Source organism: Mustela putorius, unplaced genomic scaffold (assembly GCF_011764305.1).
Source record: "Mustela putorius furo isolate JIRA1106 unplaced genomic scaffold, ASM1176430v1.1 tig00003854_pilon_pilon_pilon, whole genome shotgun sequence".
Classification (NCBI taxonomy): domain Eukaryota; kingdom Metazoa; phylum Chordata; class Mammalia; order Carnivora; family Mustelidae; genus Mustela; species Mustela putorius.
Window position 1 is genome coordinate 9514754 of NW_025422006.1, and position 6125 is coordinate 9520878.

Below are 6125 nucleotides of genomic sequence, written 5' to 3' on the forward strand. Positions count from 1 at the left end.
GGGTTTAGCCACCTGCTGCTGACCAAATCCAAGGGCAGAGAGACACATGGTGGTGAAAAAGGAAAGGAATTTATTTCAGGAAGGCCACCACCAGGAAGACAGAGGACCAGCATCTCAAAGACAGTCTCCAAAGTGGAAAATACTTCCAGGTTTATATAAGGAAAATGTGCGACAAAGGTGAGTGGGTACATGCTGGTGGGCCCTAAAGGTCAGGTCTATCTTTGTCTTGGGGTCAATTATGCAGGGTCTTGTGGGCTCAGTGCAGTCCTTGTTACCTGAGGAGGCAGTTTCAGTTCCCATCACGGGATGGTTTGCCCTTAGGGTCTTTTGCCCGAGTTAAGAGATAAGCTGGAAAAAACTTAATCAATTAGAAAGTACAGACTGAGGTCGAGATGGAAATAGCTGACGTTTCCTGAAAGTTGTACTTCAGAGTGAGTCTGTATTACTGCCAATCATTCTTCTTCTTTGAGGGATCCCTTCGTTCTTGAGGCACAAAACATATGGCCTTAAATGGTAGTAAAAACCACGCAATGAGAACTTGAAATTTTAGAAGGGTCATTTATTACTATACAAAGGGCTAAGCTTGCCATACCCTAAAATCTCCACAGAATGAAAACATAAAAATCCCAAGAGATATACACACCCCCCACTAGGGGCATACTGGTCTTCGATTTAAATAACTCTCAAGAAATGACTTGTTTCTATTAACATTTGATGACGAACTTTGACAAGTTAGCACAAATGGTTCCGTGAAATGACCGGTCTTAACAGAAAGCCAAAGCAAAGGGAAGAGAAAATAAAATGTAAAAGAAAGGGAGCAGAATATGCTACCTCAAAATATGCCTCTTTGGCATAAAGATTATTTTAGGCTGATTAGTTTTGAGAAGCTGCAGACATAGAAGAAGAAATTGACCTTTTCTGAGGGGCGTTTACATTTATAAGGAATACCTCCATTTATAAGGGTGTCTCGCTCTCTGTATCAGCAAGAGAAGACAATATTCCAATCTCTAGAAACTTATCAACGGAAAAGGTCTGACTTAAATCTGCATAACAACCTTACCCTCTGTTTACTGTGCTTTTTCCGGCAGCCTCCCATAATTAGTTTCCCTGCTCTCCCCAAACATCTTTCTTTTGTCATTAGCTGATGGTTTTTAAGGTGGCGGCTGGAGCTGTTTCTGGGAGTTGCCCAGTCTTCCTGGTCTCTGCATGCCTACAGGAGGGATATATGTTATTATATTTCCGATTGTTTTTCTTTCGTTAATCTGTCTTTTTTTTTTTTTAATATTTTATTTATTTATTTGACAGAGAGAAATTACAAGTACACTGAGAGGCAGGCAGAGAGAGAGAGAAGGAAGCAGGCTCCCTGCTGAGCAGAGAGCCCGATGCGGGACTCGATCCCAGGACACTGAGATCATGACCTGAGCCGAAGGCAGCGGCTTAACCCACTGAGCCACTCAGGCGCCTCGTTAATCTGTCTTACATTACAATGTGGTATTGGGGAGGAAAATTAATTTCCCTCTTCCCATCTAGGTTCTTGGCCAAGACCACACCCCCCACACCCTTAAATACCATTTTCAGCTTAAGACAAAAGAAAGATATAAGAGGTAGAAAGCCAGTTATGGGAGCTTACCAGGAAAAGCATGGTATGCAAGAGTAGGGTTGTTATGCAGATTTAAGTGACCGTCTTCTCCACTGAAGAAAGTTTCCCGAATTTTAAGTCATCCTCTCCCTGGTACAGAAAGACACCCTCACAAGTGGCAATGTCCCTTATAAATGTAAATGTCCCTTACAGAAGAGTAACCTTTACTTGTTTTCAGAGTTTATCTTGTGTCTTCAGTTTCTTAAGCATAGCCAGCTGAAGATACTACTTATGCCAAAGAGGCATATATTAGGGGGGCATATTTACTCCTCTTCAAGAGTCTCAGCCAAGAACCTAGAAGAGTAGTGAAAAAAGTATTTTTCCTCCTGTACCCAAATCTCTTACAAAGCGTATTGAAGTAAAGTGTATCTTTTTATAAATGAGAAATCTAAGCCTTCCAAGAGATAAAGTAACTGGTTCCAAAACACAGAAATAGAGTAGGGGAAGGAGGGGTGTTGGGTGGTTCAGTTGGTTAAGCATCTGCCCTGGGCTCAGGTCATGATCTCAGGTCCCCATGGGGCTCCCTGCTTAGCAGGGAGTCAGCTTCTCCCTCTCTCTCTTTGTTCCCCCCACCCCCACTCATGCTCTCTCTCTCTCTCTCTCTCTCTCTAAAAAAAAATAAAATCTTTTTTAAAAATTGAGTAAGAGAAGGAGGTCCCTCTGGTTGGAGGAGGTCTGTCTATAAGACAATGAAGACCACAGGATTTCAACTTCTCATCAGTAATGGCTCACTTCCTCCACATGTGGAAAAAGTTAAAAGAAGAATTGAGGAGCGTAGCCAGGAACCAAGCTTCAGCTGGGAACAACAGGAAGCCACAGCAAATTCAGAGTCACTGTAGCCACTGCAAATGGCAAAAGGTGAGGAACCAGCACGGCCTGGCAAATACAAATGTCTGTAGGAGTGCAAGAGGTCAGAAATTGGGATTATAGGCTCCAGGGTACAATAATGTATAAGACTTGGGGACTCTGTTCTTCAAAATCTTCTGAGTTTAGTATAAGACACAGACTCATTGTACTATGTAAGAAAAGGGCACAGGAGTCAAAATGAGAAACAGTCAGCCCAAGGGAGTCAGGTGATTAATTCTGTCAAAAACCACAGGCATCGTATAAGAGGTATTATATGCTGGGTATTGAAGTATAAATAGGAGTTTTCCTGGTAGACAAGTGGTAAAAACCACAGCATTCCAAATTAGTGAACACTCAAGTGCAAAAGTAAAGAACTACAATCATGTATTATGGCTGAAGCTTAAACATCAAAGAGGGAAACTAGCAGGAGATGAGTCGGAAGTAGGTAAGCCAGTGAAGTGCTTTGTTTTGAAAATCATTTCAAATTTATAAAAAGTCACAACAATTTAAAAAAAAGAGTACATAAAACACTGGCATACCATTTATCCAGGTTTGTGTATTTTTTTTTTTTTAAGATTTTCTTACATATCTGAGAGAGAGAGAGCAAGAAAGAGAGAGAGAGAGCTCATGGAGGCACGTGCACTAGCCAGGGGTGGGGTTCACAGAGGGACAAGCAGACTCCCACTGAATGCAGAGTCCGCCTGTAGGGCTCTATCTCAGGTCCCTGAGAGAGAGACCTGAGCTGAAGTCAGACATACGCTTAACCAACTGAGCCACCCAGGCACCCCCAGATTTGTGTATCATTAACATTTTGTCTCATTGGCTTTATCATTCTCGCTTCAAATACACACACAACACACTGATTTTTAGCACCCTTTGACAATAAATTGCATACGGCCAGTGATGTGATTTTGTTTGTGGGAAAACATTATCGGATTTGTATTTTAAAACGATCGCTCATGGAAGGAGAGAGACTTTCAGGAAGACATTGTGGGGGTCTGGAAGTAAAATAATGAGTGATTCAATGAAGGATGCATCTGTGGGGATGCCCGATTCAAGAGAGGAAGGAGCATTACCAGTTGGATGCAGTATCTGAGACACAGGGACGATGAGGTGGAATGTGGGATTTAGGTCCGGGGAACTGAGTGGGAAAAAGTCCTGCCAAGATAAGAAGATGATGACAACACAGCACCATGAATCACTGACATATATTAGATGCTAATTATATAGTAAACATTTTTCTAAAAGCTTTAGATTATAGGGGCCAAGGGCAGACCACCCCAAGATGGACCACTTTGTCAGGAACATTATTTTGAGTTAAAAGCCATCAAAACCCAGCAGATTCAGGAAACGCTCTTTACTCCCCCCTCAGCGGCGGGCTTACACCAGGAAGACAGCTATTAAAATAAATTCCTCTTTACCTAAGCACTTCTCTACATAACAGAGCAACCTTTGTTTTCCAAACATCTCTCATCTTCCTCCTAATGATATCCTCAGACCCTATCCCCTCCTTAGCTTAGTGTCAAGTTTAGCTTAGATTCAACCTCCCCCAGAAACGTAGGGTGGCTCGGTGAGTTAAGCCTATGCCTTTGGCTCAGGTCATGATCTCAGGGTCCAATGAGTCAGTGCCCACGAGCCCCATAAGGGCCCTCTGGGTCTCATAAAGATAAGGTAAATCTGAGTAAGACCCGTGGCTTGCTCTCAACAGTCCTTTTCTTTTGCTAATAACTTTCTCTCGCTCCACCCTCGTTCTACGAAAATACTACTCGCTAGATGGGATGCTGCCAGATTCCCGATCCTTTAATGAGGACAATTAGATTTCAAACTTACTCTGTTGAATTTTTGTTATTTAACAATACCTCTTACCTATAGTTTTACCTCACGCAAAAGAAAATTAAACCCCAAATACCAAAGAGGAAGAGATACTTTCAACCACATTTTCAAGTTATATGAGACAAAATTAGGTATGGAAATAACAAATCGATTTTATTTCTATTTTTAATATTCAAAATGGTTTTAAAGCAACTGAGACGGCACTTGGTATCTCCCAGGCGCCCCCTTGTGGCTTGGTTTGGTGATTCCCAAATTTATCTGATGGACAGAATCTACCTGGGGAACTTGTGGAAATAGTTTCCAAGGAGGCAACCCCAAGTGATCAGAGCAGGGTAGGAGGAGCCTCGATATTTTTTAAAGCTCTCCAAAGTGATTCTGATGGCCAGTCACTGTAACTGGGAGCTTGAAGATTTCCCCCTTTCCCGGTTCACTGGGAACAAAGTCAGAGACAGTTTTTAGAGCCAGAAAGAGAATGACAGCATTCTGCCCCATTGTTTCATTTTACATGTGAAAAAAAAAAAAACAAAAAACACCAAAACTGAAAATGAGAAAGGTCTTGCCCAAGGTCACAGAGGATGTAAATGGCGAAAGCAAGAGCAGAGTCTGACATCTCCTGCTGGCTCTAAACTCAGCAAGGTCAATCAGAACAATTCAGTCTGGTCCAGTCGGTCCCCACATGTTTACCCCTCAACTCAGTGAGAGCTCCAAGACTCTGCACCCTACATCACTTCAGAGCGAGGAGAGTACAGGCAAAAATACCAACAGATACCCTTTGGAGAGAAATACTTCCCTTTTTAATATTTAATGTCATAAAGATTGGTTTTAAGGAGACCCAGGGAATGAAGCAGGATAAAATGTTCCCTACAGGAAAAGCCACATGAACGGGCAGTTTCTCCTCTTTTCCAGGATTTGTCTATGTCGAATATTTTACATGTTTTGCCTGTTGTTCCACATTTAATATTTTATTCTTCTGGGTCTTGAAACTTGAAAGTGCAGGTGCAAACGCAGCCTTCTGGGCAGAGTATGCAGGAGGGTAACAGGAAAAACCCGCTTTCCAGTGTGACCCTAGACAAGGACTGGTTAGTTAATACACGGAAAGGGACTACAGCATAGGCAAAGTGCTGAATGAGGAAAGGAATTTTGCAAAGCGGAAACAGGCCTGGGAAAATGTGTCTGCCTCGCCATTTTTGCAAGGTGCAGTGCTGTTTATCCCCGACATAATTACATTTCTGGGATTCCTTGGGGTCCTTTCCCTTTGATCTTTCTCAGTGCCCACCACTACTCCGAGAAGTTCTGGGCTCGTCTCAAACCTTGCTTTTCTAAAAGTCAGACTAGCAGGCTGGGCATACCCTGGGAGCCAGTTAAAAAATGCAGGATCTCGAGCCCCACCCCAAACCTACTGAAGCAGAATTGGCATTTTAACGAGATCCCCATGTGATTCATGTGCACATTAAGGATTGAGAAATCGTGCTCTAAAAAAAAATAAAATAAATTTTAAAAAATGAGCAAGAGTCCTGTGGCTGAGAGAGAAGCAAAAGGTTACCTAGGCCAGTTAAGAGTTTTCTCAACTGTATTGAAATCGAGAGTTTCAAGGAATGTTTCCATGAGTCCAAGAAGCATAATTATCTTTTGCTGAAATGGTTAAATGTATAAATATTTTAAGCTTGAGGACTATATCATGACCTAGTTTCTTTCCCTCTTCCTTTTCTTTCTTTTTTTTTTTTTTTTTTTGAAGTATATCCCTTTAAAAAAAATAATCTCTAGACCCAATGTGAGGCTTTAACTCATGACCCTGAGACCAAGAATT